Genomic DNA, 14,336 nt, shown 5'->3' with positions numbered 1-14,336 from the left:
ACAGGGCTCTGGTCAAAAGTAGTGCACTAACACTGCCCCATAGGGCTCTGGTCAAAAGTAGTGCACTAACACTGCCCCATAGGGCTCTGGTCAAAAGTTGTGCACTAACACTGCCCCATAGGGCTCTGGTCAAAAGTAGTGCACTATGTAGGGGAAAGGGTGTCATTTGGGACACTACATTGCCAGCACCATCCCTTCCACACAGATGTAACACTTCTCTCTCAAATGAGTGAGGGAGACTACAGGCACAAGCTTAGAGTGATAGTCCCAGCACATTGCAGGATTGTAAACTTGGCAAACTGACACATTTCAAGGGCTTACATTTGAGAAACAGGAGAACATTGTGTTTTGACAGAGTGAGTTGAACCACTCACCACGATATTTGACACAACTGTGTGGGGACTAGTTAGGAATAAACTTAAAATATGGATGCATGGTGCAACCTGATTACATAAAATGACATGCTGTTTCACTGGATTAGAGCCCCAGATGTGACAGGCTTAACCCTCAAACACACACACACGGCTCCGACATGGTACTGTGCCTGTCTGTCTCTCCCTGTCTGTCACATCTGGACAGAGAGGCAGATGAAGTGTTAGTACGACAGATGTATTCCTGAAGCTGATTTGTGTGTGTGTGTGTGTGTGTGTGTGTGTGTGTGTGTGTGTGTGTGTGTGTGTGTGTGTGTGTGTGTGTGTGTGTGTGTGTGTGTGTGTGTGTGTGTGTGTGTGTGTGTCTCAAAACCACCTAACCAGATTCCAGGAGAGAGAGAGAGAGAGAGCGAGAGAGAGAGAGAGAGAGAGAGAGAGTGAGAGAGAGACAGTGCTGTTGGCATGGCGTCACACAGTTGCTGCGGATTGGACGGTCCTACATGCATGCTGCGAACAGCTCGTTCCATCTCATCCCAAAGATGCCTCCTGCCTGTTAGCTTGCACCATTCTTGCCATTCTCCTTTGACCTCTCTCATCAACTGACTGGGTGTTTTCTTGTTTGTCGCACCATTCTCGGTAAACCCTAGACATTGTCGTCAGAGGGACAAAGTAGGTCAGACCTGGGGGAGGGCACGGGATTGGGGGGTTGACTGGCACATGGCAGGGTATATTTAGCACGAGTAGGAGGTGGGATTTGGAGGGGAGTGGGATGACGGATGGACGAACGTAAACTAAACATGACCTAATTGATGACGGATGGATGAACGTAAACTAAACTGGACCTAATTGATGACGGATGGATGAACTTAAACTAAACATGACCTAATTGATGACGGATGGATGAACGTAAACTAAACTGGACCTAATTGATGACGGATGGATGAACGTAAACTAAACTGGACCTAATTGATGACGGATGGATGAACGTAAACTAAACAGGACCTAATTGATGACGGATGGATGAACGTAAACTAAACATGACCTAATTGATGACGGATGGATGAACGTAAACTAAACATGACCTAATTGATGACGGATGGATGAACGTAAACTAAACTGGACCTAATTGATGACGGATGGATGAACGTAAACTAAACTGGACCTAATTGATGACGGATGGATGAACGTAAACTAAACAGGACCTAATTGATGACGGATGTGTTGGACATTATGTCAACCTGGATTCCCTGACTCATTACTACTGGACTCGTTCATGATTACCACTGGTCGAGGCTTAGCTACATGACTCTTTCTGAGGGGAAATAGTCTTCTCTCTCCCTCCCTCTCTCCCTAAACTTGACGGCAAAATAGATCCTGCAAAACCACAGTGTTAGCCAATGAAAGACCCTGGTACTGGATAAACACACATTGTCAGCCAATGGAGACCCTGGTACTGGATAAACACACATTGTCAGCCAATGGAGACCCTGGTACTGGATAAACACACATTGTCAGCCAATGGAGACCCTGGTACTGGATAACAGTCTGGTCTACTCCCTCGTCTCTCCCTCCCTCCCATCCCCTCTGTCTTCCTCAGAAAGACTATGTTCTGCTATTTCTAAAATTGAGGTCAGCACACTTTTTAAATTTAGGTCCTGAAATACTTATGCCAACAGTGGTAGCCAAGGCGCCAGGAACTGGTACTGGGTTGGCTACTTTTACCTATACTTACTCCCCTTGACTTTTCATCCATTCAACATTGATCTTGACCTATGACATGTGACCTTTCCTGTGTTTCCTGTGTCACCTTTCACCTGTTGATCCACCATGGCAGCCTTAAATCATCTGGGGTGAAGGAGATTAGCAGTAAATGAGATTAAAGTAGATGAGATTATAGTAGATGAGATTAGCAGTAAATGAGATTATAGTAAATGAGATTATAGTAAATGAGATTATAGTAAATGAGATTATAGTAGATGAGATTATAGTAAATGAGATTAAAGTAGATGAGATTAAAGTAAATGAGATTATAGTAAATAAGATTAAAGTAAATGAGATTAAAGTAAATGAGATTAAAGTAGATGAGATTAAAGTAAATGAGATTAAAGTAAATGAGATTATAGTAAATGAGATTAAAGTAAATGAGATTAAAGTAAATGAGATTAAAGTAAATGAGATTATAGTAAATGAGATTATGGTAAATGAGATTATGGTAAATGAGATTATAGTATTTGAGATTATGGTAAATGAGATTATGGTAAATGAGATTATAGTAAATGAGATTATAGTAAATGAGATTATAGTAGATGAGATTATAGTAAATGAGATTATGGTAAATGAGATTATAGTAAATGAGATTACAGTAAATGAGATTATAGTATTTGAGATTATAGTAAATGAGATTATAGTATTTGAGATTATAGTAAATGAATGAGGTAAAAGCATAGGTAAGAAAGCATGTGACTCACATGCATAGTGGCGTAGTGGCGGATACGCAAATCTCTGTGGAACTCCATGGTCTTGTCTGAGGGCAGGAGCTAAAATGTAGATAACATCATCATAATTATCAGCTCCATCAACATCAATATTGTCATCATTATCATCGTCATTATCTTCGTCACGATCATTATCGTCATAATTATCTTCGAGATTAGCATCATTATCATTGTCAGTATGATCATTATCGACCGCATTATCTTCTTCATCATCATGATCAACGTCATTCCCATCATTATCATCATCACAGTTACTCTGTAATATAGGCTGGCAGAGGGAGATACAATCATATCTTAAAGCCCTCGTGCAGTCTTTATATTTGACTTTTAAATCATCAGTGTATGTCTAATGAATAACTGTGTTAATTTAATCAAAATACCTCCAAAATCTATTTTTATAATTTATTTCCCTGAACCTCCTTTGGCCCTCGGAATGATCAGTCCGAACATGTGGGTGTTAGGAAAGGAATATGAATACATTTATGTACACAGCCTTGATTGGTTGATAGGATGATCTAGAGCACACCCTGTTGCCAAGATGAACAGTCATTGGTCTATTTTAATCAGATCACATTGTGACATCATGAAGTGAGCTAAAAGTTCCATCCCATCTGAACAGACTAAAATTCCATGAATTCTTTTCAAACAGCTTTTACACAAAAGGAACATTATCATAATTTTCACCATTTCAGAGTGTGGAAATATAATTAAAAACTAATAGAAAATATTGTTTTTCACTGCCTAGCCCTTTAAATGACACGTCTCTCATACTGTATCTCTCACACAGATCTCTTCAACAAACACAGAAGGAAGAATTTTATAGTACAGTTGGCAGTATGTCGAGCATTTAGACCCACTACCATTGGATGTTACTGTGTGTCTCAGTGCGTTCAATAAACTCTCGCTGTCTGATGAAGATAATGAAACTATAAGAGTACAAACAACAGGAAACCCCTGCTCTCTACTGAACATCCAGTGTAACTGCACTAACATCACTAATATCACACCAGTGGGGGTTAAAACCATTCTCTAACCAGCCATTAAGTCCTGATGGGAGAGTTGCAGTATAATGACAGTAAACCAGCCATTGATCCTGATGGGAGCGTTGAAGCATAATGACAGTAAACCAGCCATTGATCCTGATGGGAGCGTTGCAGCATAATGACATAAACCAGCCATTAAGTCCTGATGGGAGCGTAAAATGACCCAGCCATTGATCCTGATGGGAGAGTTGCGTTAATGAAGCATAATGACAGTGAAAAACCAGCCATTAATCCTGATGGGAGCATAATGACAGTAAACCAGCCATTAAGTCCTGATGGGAGCAGCAGCCATCCTGAAGTTGCCATAATGAGATCCTGATGGGAGTGTTGCAGCATAATGATAAACAGACAGTAAACCAGCCATTGAGTCCTGATCCTGATGGGAGCATAATGACAGTAAACCAGCCATTGATCCTGATGGGAGAGTTGCAGCATAATGACAGTAAACCAGCCATTGACAGTAAACCAGCCATTGATCCTGATGGGAGAGTTGCAGTACAATGACAGTAAACCAGCCATTAAGTCCTGATGCCATTGATCCTGATGGGAGTTGCAGCATAATGACAGTAAACCAGCCATTGATCCTGATGACAGTAAACCAGCCATTGATCCTGATGGGAGAGTTGCAGCATAATGACAGTAAACCAGCCATTGATCCTGATGGGAGAGTTGCAGTATAATGATGGTTAAATGAGATCCTGAGACATCTTCCTATTGAGGTAGATCCTGAAGGATTCTAAACCAGAACCTCTTAAACCAGCCATTGATTCAAGACAGTAAACCAGCCATTTCCTGATGGGTTTTAGTGTAAACCAGCCATTGATGGGGAGAAGGGGTTATACATCCTTTGGTTAACACGGTGAGTTACATAGGGAGGGACACAGTGGTTATATATAGGAGAGACATGGTGATTATATATAGGAGGGACATGGTGGTTATATAGGGAGGGACATGGTTATATAGGGAGGGACACAGTGGTTATATAGGGAGGGACATGGTGGTTATATAGGGAGGGACACAGTGGTTATATAGGAGGGACATGGTGGTTATATAGGGACATGGTGGTTATATAGGGAGGGACACAGTGGTTATATAGGGGGGACATGGTGGTTATATAGGGAGGGACATGGTGGTTATACAGTGGTTATATAGGGAGGGACATGGTGGTTATATATAGGGAGGGACACGGTTATATAGGGAGGGACACAGTGGTTATATAGGGAGGGACACAGTGGTTATATAGGGAGGGACACAGGGTTATATAGGGAGGGACATGGTGGTTATATAGGGACACAGTGGTTATATAGGGAGGGACATGGTGGTTATATAGGGAGGGACACAGTGGTTATATAGGGAGGGACACGGTGGTTATATAGGGACACGGTGGTTATATAGGGACACGGAGGTTATATAGGGAGGGACACAGTGGTTATATAGGGAGGGACACAGTGGTTATATAGGGACACGGGTGGTTATATAGGGACACAGTGGTTATATAGGGAGTGGTTATATAGGGAGGGACACAGTGGTTATATAGGGAGAGACACAGTGGTTATATAGGGAGGGACACAGTGGTTACATAGGGAGGGACATAGTGGTTATATAGGGAGGGACACGGTGGTTATATAGGGACACAGTGGTTATATAGGGACACGGAGGTTATATAGGGAGGGACACAGAGGGACACAGTGGTTATATAGGGAGGGACACAGTGGTTATATAGGGAGTGGACACAGTGGTTATATAGGGACACAGTGGTTATATAGGGAGGGACATGGTGGTTATATAGGGTGGTTATATAGGGACACAGTGGTTATATAGGGACACAGTGGTTATATAGGGAGGGACGCAGTGGTTAAATAGGGAGGGACACAGTGGTTATATAGGGACACAGTGGGTATATAGGGAGGGACACGGTGGTTATATAGGGAGGGACACAGTGGTTATATAGGGACACAGTGGTTATATAGGGACACAGTGGTTATATAGGGACACAGTGGTTATATAGGGACACAGTGGGTATATAGGGAGGGACACAGTGGTTATATAGGGACACAGTGGTTATATAGGGAGGGACACAGTGGTTATATAGGGACACAGTGGTTATATAGGGAGGGACACAGTGGTTATATAGGGACAGGGACACAGTGGTTATATAGGGAGGGGACACAGTGGTTACACAGTGGTTATATAGGGACACATTGGTTATATAGGGACACAGTGGTTATATAGGGAGGGACATGGTGGTTATATAGGGAGGGACATGGTAGTTATATAGGGAGGGACACAGTGGTTATATAGGGAGGGACACAGTGGTTATATAGGGAGGGACACAGTGTTAGGGAGGAGACAGTGGTTATATAGGGAGGGACACAGTGGTTATATAGGGTGGGGACACGGTGGTTATATAGGGAGGGACACAGTGGTTATATAGGGACACAGTGGTTATATAGGGAGGGACACAGTGGTTATATAGGGAGGGACACAGTGGTTATATAGGGAGGGACACAGTGGTTATATAGGAGGGATACAGTGTTGTTATATAGGGATACAGTGGTTATATAGGGACACATGGTTATATTTACATTTATATAGGGAGGTTATTTAGCAGACACAGTGGTTATATCCAGAGGGACTGGTACAAATTGGACACGGTGGTTATATAGGGAGGGACACAGTGGTTATATAGGGAGGGACACAGTGGTTATATAGGGAGGGACACAGTGGTTATATAGGGAGGGACACAGTGGTTATATAGGGACACAGTGGTTATATAGGGAGGGACACAGTGGTTAAATAGGGAGGGACACAGTGGTTGTATAGGGACACAGTGGTTATATAGGGAGGGACACAGTGGTTATATAGGGACACGTGGTTATATAGGGACACAGTGGTTATATAGGGAGGGACACAGTGGCTATATAGGGAGGGACACAGTGGTTATATAGGGAGGGACACAGTGGTTATATAGGGAGGGACACAGTGGTTATATAGGGAGACAGTGGTTATATAGGGAGGGACATGGTGGTTATATAGGGAGGGACACAGTGGTTATATAGGGAGGGACACAGTGGTGGTTATATAGGAGGGACATGGTGGTTATATAGGGACACAGTGGTTATATAGGGACACATTGGGGAGGGACACAGTTTATATAGGGACACAGTGGTTATATAGGGAGGGACATGGTTATATAGGTTATATAGGGAGGGACAAAGTGGTTATATAGGGGGAGGGACACAGTGGTTATATAGGGAGGGACACAGTGGTTATATAGGGACACAGTGGTTATATAGGGATTGGGACACGTGGTTATATAGGGAGGGACACAGTGGTTATATAGGGAGGACACACTGGTTATATAGGGACACACTGGTTATATAGGGACACATTGGTTATATAGGGACACAGTGTTTATATAGGGAGGGACATGGTGGTTATATAGGGAGCGGGACACAGTGGTTATATAGGGGACACAGTGGTTATATAGGGAGGGACACGGTTATATAGGGAGGGACACAGTGGTTATATAGGGACACAGTGGTTATATATATAGGGACACAGTGGTTATATAGGGACACAGTGGTTATATAGGGACACCGTGGTTATATAGGGAGGGACACAGTGGGGACACAGTGGTTATATAGGGACACAGTGGGACACAGTTTATATAGGGACACGGTGGTTATATAGGGACACGGCATCGGAAAGTAAAGGAAAGCTGGAGGTAATTGTGTTAATTGGATGTCAAGGGAGAATAGAATGTAGTTGATTCTGTTTGAGGCAGTGTTGTTCTGACACACCTTGCGAGAGGTGTAGTGGGGGTGTTGTCCCAGCTTTGCATCCATACTCTCCAGGCAGACGGTGTCTGTCACCTTCCCCACAGAGAGACAGGCCTCATCCAGTACAGAGATGAAGCCTTTATGGGGCTGTTCCACCAGGTCCACGATGATCTGGTTGTTAAAGTAGTCAATCTGGGAACACATGGGGGGAGAGGAACTGTTAAACGTTTGTTTATGAATATTGCATGTGCTGGGTGGTGTGTTTTTGGAGTGTGTATGTTTGGAGAGAGAGGGGGTGGGGAGAGAGAGAACAGGGAGAGAAAGACTGTGTGTGTGTGTGTGTCAGTCTATCTGTGTGTGTCAGGGCCCATGTGTTTGCTTGCTTGTGCGTGTACGCCACTCAATTGCTGCCAGATACCCTCTTTCCGGTACTCACATGCTGCCAGATTGTACCCTCTCTCCGGTACTCACATAACGCCAGATGATACCCTCGCTCCGGTACTCACATAATGCCAGATTGTACCCTCTCTCCGGTACTCACATAACGCCAGATGATACCCTCAATCCGGTACTCACATGCTGCCAGATGATACCCTCAATCCGGTACTACATGCTGCCAGATGATACTATCTCTCCGGTACTCACATGCTGCCAGATGATACTATCTCTCCGGTACTACATGCTGCCAGATTATACCTCTCTCCGGTACTCACAGGCTGCCAGATGCTACTATCCATCTGGTACTCACATGCTGCCAGATGATGCCCTCTCTCCGGGTATTCACATGCTGCCAGATGATACCCTCTCCCGGTACTCACATGCTGCCAGATGATACCCTCTCCCGTACTCACATGCTGCCAGATTATACCCTCTCTCCGGTACTCACATGCTGCCAGATTATACCCTCTCTGGTACTCACAGGCTGCCAGATGATACTATCTCTCCGGTACTCACATGCTGCCAGATGCTACTATCCCTCTGGTACTCACATGCTGCCAGATGATACCCTCAATCCGGTACTCACACATGCTGCCAGATTATACCCTCTCTCTGGTACTGACATGCTGCCAGATTATACCCTCTCTCCGGTCCTCACAGGCTGCCAGATGATACTATCTCTCTGGTACTCACATGCTGCCAGATGATACCCTCTCTTTGTACTCGTCTTGTTCCTGGCAAAGGATCAGCTGGATGAAGAGCTGCTGCAGCTTCTCATTACAGTAGTTGATGCAGAACTGCTCAAAGCTGAACAACAACGACACCTAACACAGGTGTTAATATGACACAACCGATCATGTAGTCACAGCATGGCTATGTTACATTTTGATGATATAATATATATCATATATTTCCTAAATGTATAAAATACAGATATTGATAGAAAGATACATACATATGTTCAAATACTGGAATAACTGGAGAAGATGGAGAAGGTACATAGATCAATACAGATGCTCTAAGATCTCAAAGCCAGAAATATCCAGCACTCCAATAACTGTGTTTTTCCCATGAAGCACTGGGTTGTAGTCTTTCACCTCAATAACAGCGTTGATACGGCCTACAATCCAATCAAATAGTGTCTCATAGAGAGCCTAAAAAGACAGATAAAGAGAGAGAGAGAGACAGAGACACAGAGAGAGACACAGAGACAGACAGGGAGAGACAGACAGAGAGAGAGAGAGAGAGAGAGAGAGAGAGAGAGAGAGAGAGAGAGAGAGAGAGAGGGAGAGAGGGAGAGAGAGAGAGATGTGACCCGAAATAACATGAGAAAATAACATGAGAAAAAGATGTGAGAAGGCTGACACTATGTTACACACTACACAACAATGAGTCAACATTAGATGGGGCTTGTAAGGTTTGAAGACAGATAGATAGTCTTGTATTGATGTGTCCAGCCCAGCACCTTGGTGAAAGCATCCCGGCCGAAGCAGGCCTCCTTCTCAGAATGTCCTTCTCTATGACTTCTCCGCTCCCGGTGGCCACAGTCCGGCACAGCAGGCTCTTGGTCACGTTGTCTGGCTCTGTGCTGGTCAGCTCAGCGATGTGACTCACGTCCCCCGTCCCCACCACCAGGACACTCTCTCTGTCTGTCTCAAACTGCAGGTTACCCTGGGGAGAGTCAGACATCTTGCTGTTATAACATGATGTGTCACACCCTTAAACAAGAACAAGGGATATACTTGTAAAAAGTATTTTTATTGTGTAAGTTTCAGTTGCACTGCCGTTACCAAGGCAACTCTGTGGTGTATACCAAACGTTATTTAAATCTCTTATGTTAGTCATGCTAAGGTCTTGTAGTTGTATTGAACCATTCAGGTAACCTTTAGCTTGTATGACCAATAGAAGTGTTGACCAACCAGGATGAGGATGGTCCCCAGGATTCTGTAGATGGAGTGAATCTCCTCCTCTGAAAAGCCAATCACGTTCAGGGCACTGAGCACTGAGCGTTGTGGCTGTACCTGTCGTTGTAGGACGTCTTGAGACAAAGAAAGAGAGATGTCGTTATTTACCCCCACACATGCTGAAGGTGGGCTACCATAATGTAATCGTCATTCAGTAGAACCAGTAGATGGGGGGGGGGGGCACTCACAGTGGCGACAGCTCCATCTCTGGTGCACACATAGTCGGCAGGATCATTGTGCAGGTGAAGGGACTTTAACATGTCATCTGTGCCTCCCCGTAGTAACTACGGAGACACACAACACACAGTGTAGAAAAAGATGGATGTAGCATGAATATTTATGAGGACAGAAATAGAAGAACTTTTCAAAACTCCATTATTTTCCCGGATCAGATTCGGGCATCATTAAAGTCATCGTCTACTTCTACTTATAACTGGATCAGATTCGCCATCATTAAAGTCATCGCTCACTTCTACTTACAACCGGATCAGATTCGGGCATCATTAAAGTCATCGCCACTTCTACTTATAACCGGATCAGATTCGCCATCATTAAAGTCATCGTCACTTCTACTTATAACCGGATCAGATTCGCCATCATTAAAGTCATCGTCACTTCTACTTATAACCGGATCAGATTCGCCATCATTAAAGTCATCGCACTTCTACTTACAACCGGATCAGATTCGCCATCATTAAAGTCATCGTCACTTCTACTTATAACCGGATCAGATTCGACCATCATTAAAGTCATCGCTACTTCTACTTATAACCGGATCAGATTCGGCATCATTAAAGTCATCGCACTTCTACTTACAACCGGATCAGATTCGGGCATCATTAAAGTCATCGCTACTTCTACTTATAACCGGATCAGATTCAGGCATCATTAAAGTCATCGTCACTTCTACTTATAACCGGATCAGATTCGGGCATCATTAAAGTCATCGCTCACTTCTACTTACAACCGGATCAGATTCGGGCATCATTAAAGTCATCGCACTTCTACTTATAACCGGATCAGATTCGCATCATTAAAGTCATCGCTACTTCTACTTATAAACGGATCAAATCCAAATCAAATCAAATCAAATTTTATTTGTCACATACACATGGTTAGCAGATGTTAATGCGAGTGTAGCTAAATGCTTGTGCTTCTAGTTCCGACAATGCAGTAATAACCAACAAGTAATCTAACTAACAATTCCAAAACTACTGTCTTATACACAAGGGGATAAGGGGAACAAGGGGTGTAAGGTGATAAAGAATATGTACATAAAGACATGTGAATGAGTGATGGTACAGAGCAGCATAGGCAAGATACAGTAGATGGTATCGAGTACAGTATATACATATGAGATGAGTATGTAAACAAAGTGGCATAGTTAAAGTGGATAGTGATACATGTATTAAATAAAGATGCAGTAGATGATATAGAGTACAGTATATACAGTGCCTTGCGAAAGTATTCGGCCCCCTTGAACTTTGAGACCTTTTGCCACATTTCAGGCTTCAAACATAAAGATATAAAACTGTATTTTTTTGTGAAGAATCAACAATAAGTGGACACAATCATGAAGTGGAACGACATTTATTGGATATTTCAAACTTTTTTAACAAATCAAAAACTGAAAAATTGGGCGTGCAAAATTCTTCAGCCCCCTAAAGTTAATACTTTGTAGCGCCACCTTTTGCTGCGATTACAGCTGCAAGTCGCTTGGGGTATGTCTCTATCAGTTTTGCACATCGAGAGACTGAAATTTTTTCCCATTCCTCCTTGCAAAACAGCTTGAGCTCAGTGAGGTTGGATGGAGAGCATTTGTGAACAGCAGTTTTCAGTTCTTTCCACAGATTCTCGATTGATTCAGGTCTGGACTTTGACTTGGCCATTCTAACACCTGGATATGTTTATTTTTGAACCATTCCATTGTAGATTTTGCCTTATGTTTTGGATCATTGTCTTGTTGGAAGACAAATCTCCATCCCAGTCTCAGGTCTTTTGCAGACTCCATCAGGGTTTCTTCCAGAATGGTCCTGTATTTGGCTCCATCCATCTTCCCATCAATTTTAACCATCTTCCCTGTCCCTGCTGAAGAAAAGCAGGCCCAAACCATGATGTTGCCACCATCATGTTTGACAGTGGGTATGGTGTGTTCGGGGTGATGAGCTGTGTTGCTTTTACGCCAAACATAACGTTTTGCATTGTTGCCAAAAAAATTCAGTTATGGTTTCATCTGACCAGAGCACCTTCTTCCACATGTTTGGTGTGTCTCCCAGGTGGCTTGTGGCAAACTTTAAACAACACATTTTATGGATATCTTTAAGAAATGGCTTTCTTCTTGCCACTCTTCCATAAAGGCCAGATTTGTGCAATATACGACTGATTGTTGTCCTATGGACAGAGTCTTCCACCTCAGCTGTAGATCTCTGCAGTTCATCCAGAGTGATCATGGGCCTCTTGGCTGCATCTCTGATCAGTCTTCTCCTTGTATGAGCTGAAAGTTTAGAGGACGGCCAGCTCTTGGTAGATTTGCAGTGGTCTGATACTCCTTCCATTTCAATATTATCGCTTGCACAGTGCTCCTTCGGATGTTTAAAGCTTGAGAAATCTTTTTGTATCCAAATCCGGCTTTAAACTTCTTCACAACAGTATCTCGGACCTGCCTGGTGTGTTCCTTGTTCTTCATGATGCTCTCTGCGCTTTTAACGGAACTCTGAGACTATCACAGTGCAGGTGCATTTATACGGAGACTTGATTACACACAGGTGGATTGTATTTATCAACATTAGTCATTTAGGTCAACATTGGATCATTCAGAGATCCTCACTGAACTTCTGGAGAGAGTTTACTGCACTGAAAGTAAAGGGGCTGAATAATTTTGCACTCCCAATTTTTCAGTTTTTGATTTGTTAAAAAAGTTTGAAATATCCAATAAATGTCGTTCCACTTCATGATTGTGTCCCACTTGTTGTTGATTCTTCACAAAAGAAATACAGTTTTATATCTTTGTTTGATGCCTGAAATGTGGCAAAAGGTCGCAAAGTTCAAGGGGGCCGAATACTTTCGCAAGGCACTGTACGTATACATATGAGATGAATAATGTAGGGTATGTAGACATTATCTTAGGTAGCATTGTAGTGGCTAGTGATATATTTTAAATAATTTCCCATCAATTCCCATTATTAAAGTGGCTGGAGTTGAGTAAGTGTGTTGGCAGCAGCCACTCAATGTTAGTGGTTGCTGTTTAACAGTCTGATGGCCTTGAGATAGAAGCTGTTTTTCAGTCTCTCGGTCCCAGCTTTGATGCACTTGTACTGACCTCGCCTTCTGGATGATAGCGGGGTGAACAGGCAGTGGCTCGGGTGGTTGTTGTCCTTGATGATCTTTATGGCCTTCCTGTAACATCGGGTGGTGTAGGTGTCCTGGAGGGCAGGTAGTTTGCCCCCGGTGATGAGTTGTGCAGACCTCACTACCCTATGGAGAGCCTTACGGTTGTGGGCGGAGCAGTTGCCGTACAAGATGGTGATACAGCCCGCCAGGATGCTCTCGATTGTGCATCTGTAGAAGCTTGTGAGTGCTTTTGGTGACAAGCCAAATTTCTTCAGCCTCCTGAGGTTGAAGAGGCGCTACTGCGCCTTTTTCACGATGCTGTCTGTGTGGGTGGACCAATTCAGTTTGTCTGTGATGTGTATGCCGAGGAACTTAAAACTTACTACCCTCTCCACTACTGTTCCATCGATGTGGATAGGGGGGTGTTCCCTCTGCTGTTTCCTGAAATCCACAATCATCTCCTTAGTTTTGTTGATGTTGAGTGTGAGGTTATTTTCCTGACACCACACTCCGAGGGCCCTCACCTCCTCCCTGTAAGCCGTCTCGTCGTTGTTGGTAAACAAGCCTACCACTGTTGTGTCGTCCGCAAACTTGATGATTGAGTTGGAGGCGTGCGTAGCCACACAGTTGTGGGTGAACAGGGAGTACAGGAGAGGTCTCAGAACGCACCCTTGTGGGGCCCCAGTGTTGAGGATCAGCGGGGTGGAGATGTTGTTGCCTACCCTCACCACCTGGGGGTGGCCCGTCAGGAAGTCCAGTACCCAGTTGCACAGGGCGCGGTCGAGACCCAGGGTCTCGAGCTAGATGACGAGCTTGGAGGGTACTATGGTGTTGAATGCCGAGCTGTAGTCGATGAACAGCATTCTCACATAGATATTCCTCTTGTCCAGATGGGTTAGGGCAGTGTGCAGTG

General features: G+C 43.7%; 1 pseudogene; it reads right to left on the bottom strand.

Annotated features, from left to right (window-relative positions):
* The window catches only part of LOC135551639 (unconventional myosin-Ig-like), a 170,390-nt pseudogene that overhangs the window by 55,460 nt on the left and 100,594 nt on the right, over positions 1-14,336 (bottom strand).

The sequence above is a fragment of the Oncorhynchus masou genome, chromosome 13 (assembly GCF_036934945.1).
Source record: "Oncorhynchus masou masou isolate Uvic2021 chromosome 13, UVic_Omas_1.1, whole genome shotgun sequence".
NCBI classification, from domain to species: domain Eukaryota; kingdom Metazoa; phylum Chordata; class Actinopteri; order Salmoniformes; family Salmonidae; genus Oncorhynchus; species Oncorhynchus masou.
This window is presented reverse-complemented; position numbering and strand designations above follow the sequence as displayed.